Genomic DNA, 14494 nt, shown 5'->3' on the forward strand with positions numbered 1-14494 from the left:
TCCCTTAGACATGAATGGAGGGGGTGTGGTGGCTGGCATCGCTAGTCATTGGGATTGGAGTGGAGTTCGCAGGGATTGCGGTTGTCCCCAGCAGCGGGACCCCTGCGATCTAACATCTTATCCCCTGTCCTTTAGATAGGTGATAACATGTTTTATAGCGGAGTATATGGGTTTAGAACCTTGAATACAGCTGGCATATTGTCTACAGTCACATTTTTATATTTCCAGTATATCTTTTCTATTCATGTCCAAGCAGTTTATAAAGGTCATTCAAATATTAAAAGGGTAACAAAAGATGCTTAAAAATGCTGAAAATTCTTACATTTATCTGTAGCATTGGAAAGTTGTGTTAGGCTCCATTCACATGGTGGAATTACCTGACCGAACATTTTGAAGGCGGCAGTCGCTGGCAGAACAATCCGGCACTAGGACTGCACGAAAATGTGTCGTCTACATAGACAGAAATGCATTTCCAAGCGGATTGGGCCAAAAGAACTGACATAGTCATGTCTGCAATTTGAATGTTTCCGGCACAGAAATTCTGCCGTGTGCACGGTAAAGTAGTATTGAAAACAGTGGGAGTCTGCTGCAACAGAATTTCCAAGTGGGATATTTTTGCCGTGTGAATAGGGTTTTAACCTATGACCATCCTGACTTCTTGATTTATTAACCACAGTCACATACGGCGCAGAACACCATAGCAATGTCATTGTGCGGAGCAGGCAGAGCGCTCGGCATCTCCTCATGTGTTCGCTTATATCTGAAGAACACCTCAGTATTACCACATTAATTACATTAATTGCATCTTTGTAAATGACATTATTTCCTGATCCCATATTCAGCCGGGCTCAGGGGACCGTATTTTTATCAGCACCCAGGGACCCTTTGCTCAACTGCTTGTGATTGCTGCCATGGCTCTTGCTTTTTATAGTCTGCTTCGGTGTAGGGGAATATTTTGTTGTATCTATAAATGGAGGTTCTCGCGGCTTGTCATTGAAAGTGAACAGGTGGACGGCTTCAAGTAGAAAGCGAACATTTTGCAGTTGCAAACTGGAAAAAAATCAGCTTGAGGCATTGCCCTTCCAAGTGCACCTGCTCTGACCCCACGGCACCCACATTATCTGCTCGCTGTCTTCCCTGCCTCTTCTGCTCGCTCCCATACAAACCATGAACAGCTTGATATTATGCATGTCCTCTACTACTCATGAAGCTGCATTCCATGCCATAATTGTGTACAGATTCACTCCTATTGCTGCGCTCCCTTTTTTTTTCCCCCATAACATTCCATTGCTCGCTGTGTTGCTACCAGAATTTCCTGAGCTCGGTCTCCTCAGGTACATTTACATTTTCACACAATGACAAGAATCTTCCTCCCATCATCACTGACAATTAGAGAAAAATGTTTTTATCTGTTTTCTTCCAGAAACAGCACCCCCCCCCCTTGCCCTCAGGTTGTGTGTGGTACTGCAGCTCCATTCCCCTGAAGGAAACGGAGCTAAGTTGCAATATTATACTCAACCTGAGCATAGGGGTGGCGCTGTTTTTGAAAGCTCTTTTTTATGTGTATATATATATATATATATATATATATATATATATCTAATCATGTTGCCATGCAAACCTAGACTACAGGGCAAATAAAGTGGCATTGCCCATAATGTCTATATATATATATATATATATATATCTCGTGTATAGTTGAGTATAAGCCGACCCGAATAGAAGCCAAGGCCCCTAATTTCACCCCAAAAACCCAGGAAAAGTTATTGACTCGACTATAAGCCTAGGGTGGGAAATACATCATCCCCCCTGTCATCATCCAGCCCCCCCACCCGCTTTAATTTTGTACTCACCTCTCCACGGCGGGAAGGAAGGGTGAGCTGGTCCGGGCCATCTGTCCTGCAGGGACCGTCCGGTGGGGAGGGATAGTCGTTCCGCGCTGTCCATCTTCACCGGGGGGGGGGGGTTCTTCTCCGCGCTTCGGGCCCGGAATAGTGACGTTGACTTGATGATGACGCACAGGGACGTTGCGCATGGGTCGTCGTCAAGGCAATGTCACTATTCCGGGCCCGAAGCGCAGAGAAGAGGCCCCCCCCCCCCCCCCCCCAGTGAGCCCGGAACGACTATCCCTCCCCACCGGACGGTCCCTGCAGCATAGATGGCCCGGACCAGCTCACCCTTCCTTCCCGCCGTGGAGAGGTGAGTACAAAACTAAAGGGGGTGGGGGGTCTGGATGATGACGAAGGCCACAGTGGTCTTCAACCTGCGGACCTCCAGATGTTTCAAAACTACAACTCCCAGTTGTAGTTTTGAAACATCTGGAGGTCCGCAGGTTGAAGACCACTGAGGGCAGAGAGTTCACTCGCGTATAAGCCGAGGGGGGGTGTTTTCAGCACGAAAAATCGTGCTGAAAAACTTAGCTTATACTCGAGTATATACGGTATATATATATATATATATATATATATATATATATATATATATATATAATCTTGATGCCATGCAAACCTAGACTACATGACAAATAAAGTAGCATTGCCCATAATGTCTAATCCAATTATAGACAAGATTTATTTTTTATTTATTTATTTATATATAATCCTGCTGCCATGCAAACCTAGAATACAGGGCAAAAATAAGTGGCACTGCCTATAACGTCTAATCCAATTATAGACAATTAATTATGGATTTATTAATTTTTTATGTCGGGTTTCTCTTAATAAACACGCTCCAAAATCTGTTCTCTAAAGACAAAAAAACATAAAATAAAAAAAAATTTAAATGATCAACATAAATAAAAAAATTAAAAAAGGAATAATGATAAAAAAAAAAATCCGGCTTTCAGACTGACTTTGACACCTTTATAGAACGTGTCTACACGAGTCAATATTTGTTTTTCGGAGATGTATGTGTGCAGAAGTTTATTACTGTGGCACCAGGTAATAGAAACAACCCAACCAACAAAGTAAAATAGACACAAAACCCCTCCCTACGAGGCTCATAAACTGCAAGCGTAGTAGCACTGAGTGTGTTGGACGCAGCAGGACTCTGTTTGTCAGCAGGACTCTGTTTTTTTATGGTCTTAAGTACAATTACAGTTAAATCTACGGAATTATCTCAGTTTAGGGTTATTATCACCGGCGTCAACGAAGAACTCAGCTTTGCTACACCTTGTCTGCATGATCCGGCATATAACATCATCTCATCAATAACTTATGGCAGTGTTTCCCAAGCAGTGTGCCTAAACAGATGTGCCGCAGCATCTTCCCGTTCCCCTCAAGCACAGGAGTCGACCTACCACACCCATCTGTCACCGCCGCGGCGCCCATCGCTCTTTTTACTTTGCCACATCTTAAACCACAATCCATAAAAGTACCCATCATAGGTGCCACCTTAGCTTTTAGGAAGCATATCGGGCACAGCAGCCCTCAGGTGTACGGGCTACCTCAACGGCTCACCTGGGCACTTGCCAGCTCAATCGTCAGTCAAGACGTCTCGCTTCTTGATCTGGAAGGTTTCTTAGGGCAACACGATCTCCCGTAGAACACCATGTCGTACCTAGGACTTCATTTTTTTTAAAGGGGCAAAGATTCAGTGTGCTGCCTTAAACCTGTATATCAATACCTATTGGCAGGGACGGGCACAGACATTTTGGGGGCAGGGGCTGAACTGAAAAAAAGGGCACTTAATTAAATTAAATATCCAAATAATAATGCCGGACTGCCCAGGGTACTTTTAGACGTAACATTGAAAGGGCAGGGGCTCAAGTCAACCTGTGCATGTCCCAGCCTATTGGTGTTTAGTATCTAATAGCTCTTGGTGTTGCTGCTGTCACCTGTACACTATTGATACCAATGGATGCTGTACGTATCATGACTATATATATATATATATATATATATATATATATATATATATATATATAAAGTGCAGGTTCTGAAACTTCATATAACTATGCAAAGTACAGTGTGACGTTAATGTGCGCCATTTCTCTTTCTAATGATAATGTTGATAGGTTTACTTCAAAATGGCATTACGTGTTCCTATAGTGGTCTCCAGACTGTGGACCTTCAGCTGTTGCGAAACTACAACTCCCAGCATGCCCGGACAGCCGTTGGCTGTCCGGGCATGCTGGGAGTTGTAGTTTCGCAACAGCTGAAGGTCCACAGTTTAGAGACCACTGCTTTATATAGTCCATTTTTGGATGGTGCCCATCTATAGTGAAGAGGCTCTTCTATGATGGACAATAGTACCATCCAACATATGACTAGGTGCTACCTTATTGGGGTTATGGCAAACAATACAAAAACCTTATTAAAAGTGATGCTAAATGCTACCCCCTATATATAGACTAAACTCTGTATAACAAGAGGCAGGAATGACATTATAGGGAGGAAATATAAGCCAGGGGACAAACACAGGGACAACAAAAGGTATCCTGAAGATAAAGGGTTACCAGGTTCTCACCTTAAGCAACGTGGAGGAGGCAGCAGAGTTCTCCAGAGTTATAATCCCATGGCTACTTGTATTCCAATGGCTGGAGGTGAGTGCATGGCTATGCGTCTATAGCCGTCTGCTGTGTGTTCCTGGATGTATAGGATCGTGATGTGCGCTCCTGCTGCATGCCCTATATACAGTGACAGCGACTTTCCAAGACTCGTACTCCACACCAGCCAAAAGACCTACACGCCCTCTAGCGGAGGAGAGGGGGAACTGCAGGCTTCAGAAAAGTCGCAGTTGTTGTGGTGATGTCTTCTGTTGTCATGTTCTTCTCAGTGATGTGTGGATTTATTGGGATTTTATGAGACAATATTATGACATCTCTTTCTGATTCCTTTTTCTTTTCTTTCTGTAGGGTACAGTTTTGCACTAGGTTTACACATATCAGATCAAGTTCACACAGAGCAGATTTAGAGCGGATCGATTCTGAGGTTAAAACATCCTAAAGCTTTAAAACAGGATTAGATACATTCCTGGAACAAAATAAGATTAATGCTTATGAAGAAATACAAAATCTCATCCCTTCCCCAATATCGCGCCACACCCCTACCCCTTAATTCCCTGGTTGAACTTGATGGACATATGTCTTTCTTCGACCGTACTAACTATGTAATTATGTAACTATGAATGGGGATTGTTTTACTTTATGTCTATTTTGGTGGTCTGTCTTTATAAAGGGTACGGTCACATGGGCGGATTCCCTGCGGAATTTCGGAATTCCGCAGCAGATTTTGCTACCATTGACTTCAAGGGATCAGCATAAAATCCACAATAGAGGCAGATTTGCAGATTTTTCTTCGGACCCATTGAAGTCAATGGTAGCCAAATATGCTGCGGATTTTCCGCAGCAAATATGCTGTGGAAATTCCACAGGTAATCCACCATGTGAACTTACTCTTGAGGCGATTTGTAGTTTGGTGTTTTTTTTTTTTCTTTTGTTATATTTTAGGGTGGTCTGTATTGAGTGATCTGATTTAAGGGGGAAGTATTTTGGTGGTGTTTATATTTAGGGGGTCTATATTTTGGTGATCTTTTTTATAGTTTAGGGCGGTCTGTATTTAAGTGGTCTGTTTATATTTAGGGTCTGTATTTTGGTGGTCTTTTTTTTATTATTTTTTTTAAGAGGGTCTGTATTTTGGTGATCTTTTTTTTTTATAGTTTAGGGTGTTTTGTATTTAAGTGGTCTGTTTATGTTTAGGGGGTCTGTATTTTGGGGGTCTGTTTAAATTTAGGGGTCTGTATTTTAATGGTCTTTTTTATGTAGTTTTTTTTCAGGGGATTGTATTTTGGTGGACTGTATTTAGGGCGACTGTACTTGAGTGGTCTGTCTTTATTTATGGGGTCTGTATTTATGTGGTTTTATTATATTTAGGATTGTCCTTTTTATTTTTTTAGGGGACTGTATTTTGGTGGACTGTTTATATTAAGGGGGTCTGTATGTTGGTGGTCTGTTTGTATTTAGGGGCTGTATTTTGGTGGATTGTTTATTTAGGATGGTCTGTATTGTAGTGGACTGTCTTTCATTAGGGCAGTCTGTATTTTGGTGGTCTGTTTATATGTAGGGTGTATATATTTAGGTGGTCTGTTGATATTTAGGAATCTGTATTTTAGTGGTCTCTTTATATTTGGGAGGCTGTATTTTTGTGGTCTTTTTACATTTAGGGTGATCTGTTTAATTTAGGGGGATGTATTTTGGTAAACTGTATTTTGGTGAACTGTCTTTATTTAGTGGGTCTGTATTTTGGTGGCCTGTTTATATTTAGAGGTCTGTTTTTATTTAGGGGACAGTATTTTGCCAGACTGTTTATATTTAGGAGGTCTGTATTTTGGTGATCTTTTTATATTTTAGGGCAGTCTTTATTTGAGTGATCTGATTTAATTTAAGGGGCTGTATTTTGGTGGACTGTATTTAGGGAGGATGTGTATTTTGGTGGGCTGTTTATATTTAGTAGTCTGTTTTATCAAGGGCTGTATTTTGGGGGACTACTTATTTAGGGTGTTCTGTATTATAGTGGACTGTATTTATTTAGGGTGGTCTGTATGTTGGTTGGTCTGTGCTTATTTAAGATGTTCTGTATTTTGGTGGTCTGTTTTATTTGGGGGATATATTTTGAGGGGTATATTAACCCCTTAAGGACTCAGGGTTTTTCAGTTTTTGCACTTTCGTTGTCACGATGCCGGCTGGCGGGTAGTGGATCCTCTGTGCCAGAGGGATTGGCGTGGACCGTGCTAGTGGATCGGTTCTAAGTCACTACTGGTTTTCACCAGAGCCCGCCGCAAAGCGGGATGGTCTTGCTGCGGCGGTAGTGACCAGGTCGTATCCACTAGCAACGGCTCAACCTCTCTGGCTGCTGAAGATAGGCGCGGTACAAGGGAGTAGACAGAAGCAAGGTCGGACGTAGCAGAAGGTCGGGGCAGGCAGCAAGGATCGTAGTCAGGGGCAACGGCAGGAGGTCTGGAACACAGGCTAGGAACATACAAGGAACGCTTTCACTGGCACAATGGCAACAAGATCCGGCAAGGAAGTGCAAGGGAGGAGGTTAGATATAGTCAGGGACCAGGTGGGAGCCAATTAAGCTAATTGGGCCAGGCACCAATCATTGGTGCACTGGCCCTTTAAGTCTCAGGGAGCTGGCGCGCGCGCGCCCTAGAGAGCGGAGCCGCGCGCGCCAGCACATGACAGCAGGGGACGGGAACGGGTAAGTGACCTGGGATGCGATTCGCGAGCGGGCGCGTCCCGCTGTGCGAATCGCATCCCCAACGGCCATGACAGAGCAGCGCTCCCGGTCAGCGGGACCGACCGGGGAGCTGCAGGGAGAAAGACGCCGTGAGCGCTCCGGGGAGGAGCGGGGACCCGGAGCGCTAGGCGTAACAGTACCCCCCCCCTTAGGTCTCCCCTTCTCTTTATCGGGTAACTGCCTCCCCTGGGATGAGGACACCGGGAAAGGATGGAGGGATTCCTCAACGGCAGGCAGAACCGCAGGAGTAGGAATGGGGAGAGAGGGCAGAGGGCGAGACCTGGCACGGGGCAGTGTGACACCAGGACGAGGGCCATGAGGGGACACAGAAGCTTGCCTGATGGAACTGGGAGGGGGGAGGGGCATTTCCTGTGGCAGGCAGAGTCCTTAATGACCTTAGGGGGACCGGATACAGGAGGAACCACAGGGTCACGGCAGGGAGTACTGGGAACCGGTTGAAGGCAGTCCTTGGAACAAGAGGGACCCCAACTCTTGATCACCCCAGTGGACCAATCCAGGGTTGGGGAATGGTGTTGAAGCCAGGGTAGTCCAAGGAGAACTTCAGAAGAGCAATTAGGAAGGACAAAAAATACAATCTCCTCGTGATGAGGTCCGATGCACATTAGGAGGGGCTCCGTGCGGAAGCGTATGGTACAGTCCAATCTTTCATTGTTTACACAATTGATGTAAAGGGGTCTGGCGAGACTGGTCACTGGGATGTTGAACCTGTTGACGAGAGAGGCCAAAATAAAATTTCCTGCAGATCCAGAGTCCAAGAAGGCCACGGTAGAGAAGGAGAAGGCAGAGGCAGACATCCGCACAGGCACAGTAAGACGTGGAGAAGCAGAGTAGACATCAAGGACTGTCTCACCTTTGTGCGGAGTCAGCGTACGTCTTTCCAGGCGGGGAGGACGGATAGGACAATCCCTCAGGAAGTGTTCGGTACTAGCACAGTACAGGCAGAGGTTCTCCATGCGGCGTCGTGTCCTCTCTTGAGGTGTCAGGCGAGACCGGTCGACCTGCATAGCCTCCACGGCGGGAGGCACAGGAACAGATTGCAGGGGACCAGAGGAGAGAGGAGCCGAGGAGAAGAAACGCCTCGTGCGAACAGAGTCCATATCTTGGCGGAGCTCCTGACGCCTTTCGGAAAAACGCATGTCAATGCGAGTGGCTAGGTGAATAAGTTCATGTAGATTAGCAGGAATTTCTCGTGCGGCCAGAACATCTTTAATGTTGCTGGATAGGCCTTTTTTAAAGGTCGCGCAGAGGGCCTCATTATTCCAGGACAATTCTGAAGCAAGAGTACGGAATTGTACGGCATACTCGCCAACGGAAGAATTACCCTGGACCAGGTTCAACAGGGCAGTCTCAGCAGAAGAGGCTCGGGCAGGTTCCTCAAAGACACTTCGGATTTCCGAGAAGAAGGAGTGTACAGAGGCAGTGACGGGGTCATTGCGGTCCCAGAGCGGTGTGGCCCATGACAGGGCTTTTCCGGACAGAAGGCTGACTACGAAAGCCACCTTAGACCTTTCAGTGGGAAACAGGTCCGACATCATCTCCAGATGCAGGGAACATTGGGAAAGAAAGCCACGGCAAAACTTAGAGTCCCCATCAAATTTATCCGGCAAGGATAGGCGTAGCCCAGGAGCGGCCACTCGCTGCGGAGGAGGTGCAGGAGCTGGCGGAGGAGATGACTGCTGAAGCTGTGGTAGTAACTGTTGTAGCATAACGGTCAGTTGAGACAGCTGTTGGCCTTGTTGCGCTATCTGTTGTGACTGCTGGGCGACCACCGTGGTGAGGTCAGCGACAACTGGCAGAGGAACTTCAGCGGGATCCATGGCCGGATCTACTGTCACGATGCCGGCTGGCGGGTAGTGGATCCTCTGTGCCAGAGAGGGATTGGCGTGGACCGTGCTAGTGGATCGGTTCTAAGTCACTACTGGTTTTCACCAGAGCCCGCCGCAAAGCGGGATGGTCTTGCTGCGGCGGTAGTGACCAGGTCGTATCCACTAGCAACGGCTCAACCTCTCTGGCTGCTGAAGATAGGCGCGGTACAAGGGAGTAGACAGAAGCAAGGTCGGACGTAGCAGAAGGTCGGGGCAGGCAGCAAGGATCGTAGTCAGGGGCAACGGCAGGAGGTCTGGAACACAGGCTAGGAACATACAAGGAACGCTTTCACTGGCACAATGGCAACAAGATCCGGCAAGGAAGTGCAAGGGAGGAGGTTAGATATAGTCAGGGACCAGGTGGGAGCCAATTAAGCTAATTGGGCCAGGCACCAATCATTGGTGCACTGGCCCTTTAAGTCTCAGGGAGCTGGCGCGCGCGCGCCCTAGAGAGCGGAGCCGCGCGCGCCAGCACATGACAGCAGGGGACGGGAACGGGTAAGTGACCTGGGATGCGATTCGCGAGCGGGCGCGTCCCGCTGTGCGAATCGCATCCCCAACGGCCATGACAGAGCAGCGCTCCCGGTCAGCGGGACCGACCGGGGAGCTGCAGGGAGAAAGACGCCGTGAGCGCTCCGGGGAGGAGCGGGGACCCGGAGCGCTAGGCGTAACATTCGTTTTTTCCTCCTTACCTTTAAAAAATCATAACCCTTTCAATTTTCCACCTAAAAATCCATATAATGGCTTATTTTTTGCATCGCCAATTCTACTTTGCAGTGATATTAGTCATTTTACCCAAAAATGCACGGCAAAACGGGAAAAAAAATCATTGTGCGACAAAATCGACTTTTGGGGGCTTCCGTTTCTACGCAGTGCATATTTCGGAGAAAATTACACCTTATCATTATTCTGTAGGTCCATACGGTTAAAATGATACCCTACTTATATAGGTTTGATTTTGTTGCACTTCTGGAAAAAATCATAACTACATGCAGGAAAATGTATACGTTTAAAAATGTCATCTTCTGACCCCTATTACTTTTTTATTTTTCCACGTACAGGGCAGTATGAGGACTCAATTTTTGCGCCGTGATCTGAAGATTTTATCAGTATGATTTTTGTTTTGATCAGACTTTTTGATCACTTTTTATTAATTTTTTAATGGTATAAAAAGTGACCAAAAATGCGCTTTTTTGACTTTGGAATTTATTTGCGCGTACGCCATTGACGGTGCGGTTTAATTAATAATATATTTTTATAGTTTGGACATTTACGCACGCGGCGATACCACATATGTTTATTTATTTATTTTTTTACACTGTTTTATTTTTTTTATGGGAAAAGGGGGGTGATTCAAACTTTTATTAGGGAAGGGGTTAAATGACCTTTATTAACACTTTTTTTTACTTTTTTTTTGCAGTGTTATAGGTCCCATAGGGACCTATAACACTGCACACACTGGTCTTTTACACAGATCACAGGCGTGTATTAACACGCCTGTGATCAGTGTTATCGGCGCTTGACTCCTCCTGCCTGGATCTCAGGCACGGAGCAGTCATTCGCCGATCGGACACCGAGGAGGCAGGTAAGGGCCCTCCCGGTGTCCTGTAAGCTGTTCGGGACGCCGCGATTTCACCACGGCGGTCCCGAACAGCCCGACTGAGCAGCCGGGTCACTTTCACTTTAGAAGCGGCGGTCAGCTTTGACCGCCGCTTCTAAAGGGTTAATACCGCACATCGCCGCGATCGGCGATGTGTGGTATTAGCCGCGGGTCCCGGCCGTTGATGAGCGCTGGGACCGACGCGATTATGATGCGTCGTTAAGGGGTTAATATTTAGCGGTCTCAATTTTAGTTGTCTGCTTACATTTAAAGTTGTCTGTTTTTGTTTAGGAGGTCTGTATTTTTGTGGATTGTATTTAGGGTGGTCTGTATTTTGGATGACTGTATTACAGGGGCTGTATTATGTATTTAGGGCAGTCTTTTTGGTGGACTCTATTTTTGGGGTCTGCATTTAGATGGTCTGTATTTGTTTAGGCTGGTGTGTACTTTGTTTGGTGTTCTGTCTATACTAAGGGGTGCTGTATTTTGGTGGTCTGTTCATATTAAGGGATTTGTATTTTGATGGACCGTTTATATTTAAGGGCCTGTGTTTTGGTGATCTGTTTATATTTATGTTATTACTGTTTTTATTTATTGGGCTATATTTTGGTGGAGTGTATTCATTGGACTGTCCTTATAAACATTATTAAGAATTGCTTATATTTTGGTGGTCTGTTTATATTTAGGGGTCTGTATTTTGGTGTTCTGTTAACATTTTGTGTGGTCTTTATTTTGGTGACCAGCTTTTATTTAGGGCAGTTTGTATTTTGGTGTTTGGTTTTATTTAGGGTGGTCTGTATTTTAGTCTGTTTTTCTTAAGGATGGTTGTATTTTAGTGGTCTGTTTTTCTTTGGGGTGGTCGGTATTTTAGTGGCCTGTTTTTCTTTGGAGTGGTCAGTATTTTAGTGGTCTGTTTTTCTTTGGGGGGGGGTCAGAATTTTAGCGGTCTGTTTTTAATTTGTGGTCTCTAGTTATGTTTTGGGAGTAATGTATTTCCTTTGGCTTATGCATTTATTTAGGGGTCTGGATTGATCAGGTTCTTATATTTTCCGTGTTTGTTTTTCTTCTCCATTCACCCCTTAAATGGGCACTGTCAGATACAAAAACTTTTGGTATGTTGTAAAGCATGCAAAACCAACAGGTTTTGCCATTGCTTTCATTAGAACATTTTCAGTATTTCATACTGAAAAAGCCAGTCAAACAACTGCCCCCACTGCCTGCTTGGACACATACTAGTTGTTACGCCGAGCGCTCCGGGTCCCCGCTCCTCCCCGGAGCGCTCGCAGCGTTCTCTCATTCGCAGCGCCCCGGTCAGACCTGCTGACCGGGTGCGCTGCGATATTACTCCCAGCCGGGATGCGATTTGCGATGCGGGACGCGCCCGCTCGCGATGCGCATTTCGGCTCCCGTACATGACCCGTTCCCCGTCTGTGTTGTCCCGGCGCGCGCGGCCCCGCTCCTTAGGGCGCGCGCGCCGGGTCTCTGCCATTTAAAGGGCCGCTGCGCCACTGATTGGCGCAGCAGGCCTAATCAGTATTCTCACCTGTGCACTCCCTACTTATACCTCACTTCCCCTGCACTCCCTCGCCGGATCTTGTTGCCATTGTGCCAGTGAAAGCGTTCCCTTGTGTGTTCCTAGCCTGTGTTCCAGACCTCTTGCCGTTGCCCCTGACTACGATCCTTGCTGCCTGCCCTGACCTTCTGCTACGTCCGACCTTGCTCTTGTCTTCTCCCTTGTACCGCGCCTATCTTCAGCAGTCAGAGAGGTTGAGCCGTTGCTGGTGGATACGACCTGGTTGCTACCGCCGCTGCAAGACCATCCCGCTTTGCGGCGGGCTCTGGTGAATACCAGTAGCAACTTAGAACCGGTCCACCAGCACGGTCCACGCCAATCCCTCTCTGGCACAGAGGATCCACCTCCAGCCAGCCGAGTCGTGACAGTAGATCCGGCCATGGATCCCGCTGAAGTCCCACTGCCAGTTGTCGCCGACCTCACCACGGTGGTCGCCCAGCAGTCGCAACAGATAGCGCAACAAGGTCACCAGCTGTCTCAACTGACCGTGATGCTACAGCAGCTATTACCACAGCTCCAGCAACAATCTCCTCCGCCAGCTCCTGCACCTCCTCCGCAGCGAGTGGCCGCTTCCGGCTTACGATTATCCTTGCCGGATAAATTTGATGGGGACTCTAAGTTTTGCCGTGGCTTTCTTTCGCAATGTTCCCTGCACTTGGAGATGATGTCGGACCAGTTTCCAACTGAAAGGTCTAAGGTGGCTTTCGTAGTCAGCCTTCTGTCTGGGAAAGCTCTGTCATGGGCCACACCGCTCTGGGACCGCAATGACCCCGTCACTGCCTCTGTACACTCCTTCTTCACGGAGATCCGAAGTGTCTTTGAGGAACCTGCCCGAGCCTCTTCTGCTGAGACTGCCCTGCTGAACCTGGTCCAGGGTAATTCTTCTGTTGGCGAGTACGCCATCCAATTCCGTACTCTTGCCTCCGAATTATCCTGGAATAATGAGGCCCTCTGCGCGACCTTTAAAAAAGGCCTATCCAGCAACATTAAAGATGTGCTGGCCGCACGAGAAATTCCTGCTAACCTGCATGAACTTATTCATCTTGCCACCCGCATTGACATGCGTTTTTCCGAAAGGCATCAGGAGCTCCGCCAGGATATGGACTTTGTTCGCACGAGGCGGTTTCTCTCCCCGGCTCCTCTCTCCTCTGGTCCTCTGCAATCCGTTCCTGTGCCTCCCGCCGTGGAGGCTATGCAAGTTGACCGGTCTCGCTTGACATCTCAAGAGAGGACACGACGCCGCATGGAGAACCTATGCCTGTACTGTGCCGGTACCGAACACTTCTTGAAAGATTGTCCTATCCGTCCTCCCCGCCTGGAAAGACGTATGCTGACTCCGCACAAAGATGAGACAGTTCTTGATGTCTACTCTGCTTCTCCACGCCTTACTGTGCCTGTGCGGATATCTTCCTCTACCTTCTCCTTCTCTGCTACGGCCTTCTTGGATTCCGGATCTGCAGGAAATTTTATTTTGGCCTCTCTCATCAACAGGTTCAACATCCCGGTGACCAGTCTCGCCAGACCCCTCTACATCAATTCTGTTAACAATGAAAGATTGGACTGTACTGTGCGTTACCGCACGGAACCTATCCTAATGTGCATCGGACCTCATCACGAAAAAATTGAATTTTTGGTCCTCTCCAACTGCACTTCTGAAATTCTTCTTGGATTACCGTGGCTTCAACGCCATTCCCCAACCCTTGATTGGTCCACAGGAGAAATCAAGAACTGGGGTACTTCTTGTCACAAGGACTGTCTTAAATCGGTGCCCAGTACTCCTTGCCGTGACCCTGTGGTTCCCCCTGTATCCGGTCTTCCTAAGGCTTATATGGACTATTCTGACGTTTTTTGCAAAAAGCAAGCTGAGACTTTGCCTCCTCACAGGCCTTATGAGTTGTCCTATTGACCTCCTCCCGGGTACTACCCCACCCCGGGGCAGAATCTATCCTCTGTCTGCTCCAGAGACTCTTGCCATGTCGGAGTACATCCAGGAGAATTTAAAAAAGGGGTTTATCCGCAAGTCCTCCTCTCCTGCCGGAGCTGGATTTTTTTTTGTGTCCAAAAAAGATGGCTCCCTACGTCCTTGTATTGATTACCGCGGACTTAATAAAATCACGGTAAAAAAACGCTACCCCTTACCTCTTATCTCGGAACTCTTTGATCGCTTACAAGGTGCCCACATCTTTACCAAACTGGA

The 14494-nt window shown here is 47.0% G+C and overlaps 1 protein-coding gene across 2 annotated transcripts in view; it reads right to left on the reverse strand.

The window, feature by feature from the left end:
• Positions 1 to 4606, reverse strand: part of CHRM1 (cholinergic receptor muscarinic 1) — a 248718-nt gene extending 244112 nt beyond the window's left edge. For both annotated transcript variants that reach the window (XM_056526961.1, XM_056526962.1), the window contains exon 1: positions 4468 to 4606. The gene's annotated coding sequence lies outside the window, so the exon portion shown is untranslated. The remainder of the gene's footprint in view (positions 1 to 4467) is intronic.
• Between the last annotated feature and the right edge of the window lie 9888 nt (positions 4607 to 14494).

Source organism: Hyla sarda, chromosome 6 (assembly GCF_029499605.1).
Source record: "Hyla sarda isolate aHylSar1 chromosome 6, aHylSar1.hap1, whole genome shotgun sequence".
Classification (NCBI taxonomy): Eukaryota; Metazoa; Chordata; class Amphibia; order Anura; family Hylidae; genus Hyla; species Hyla sarda.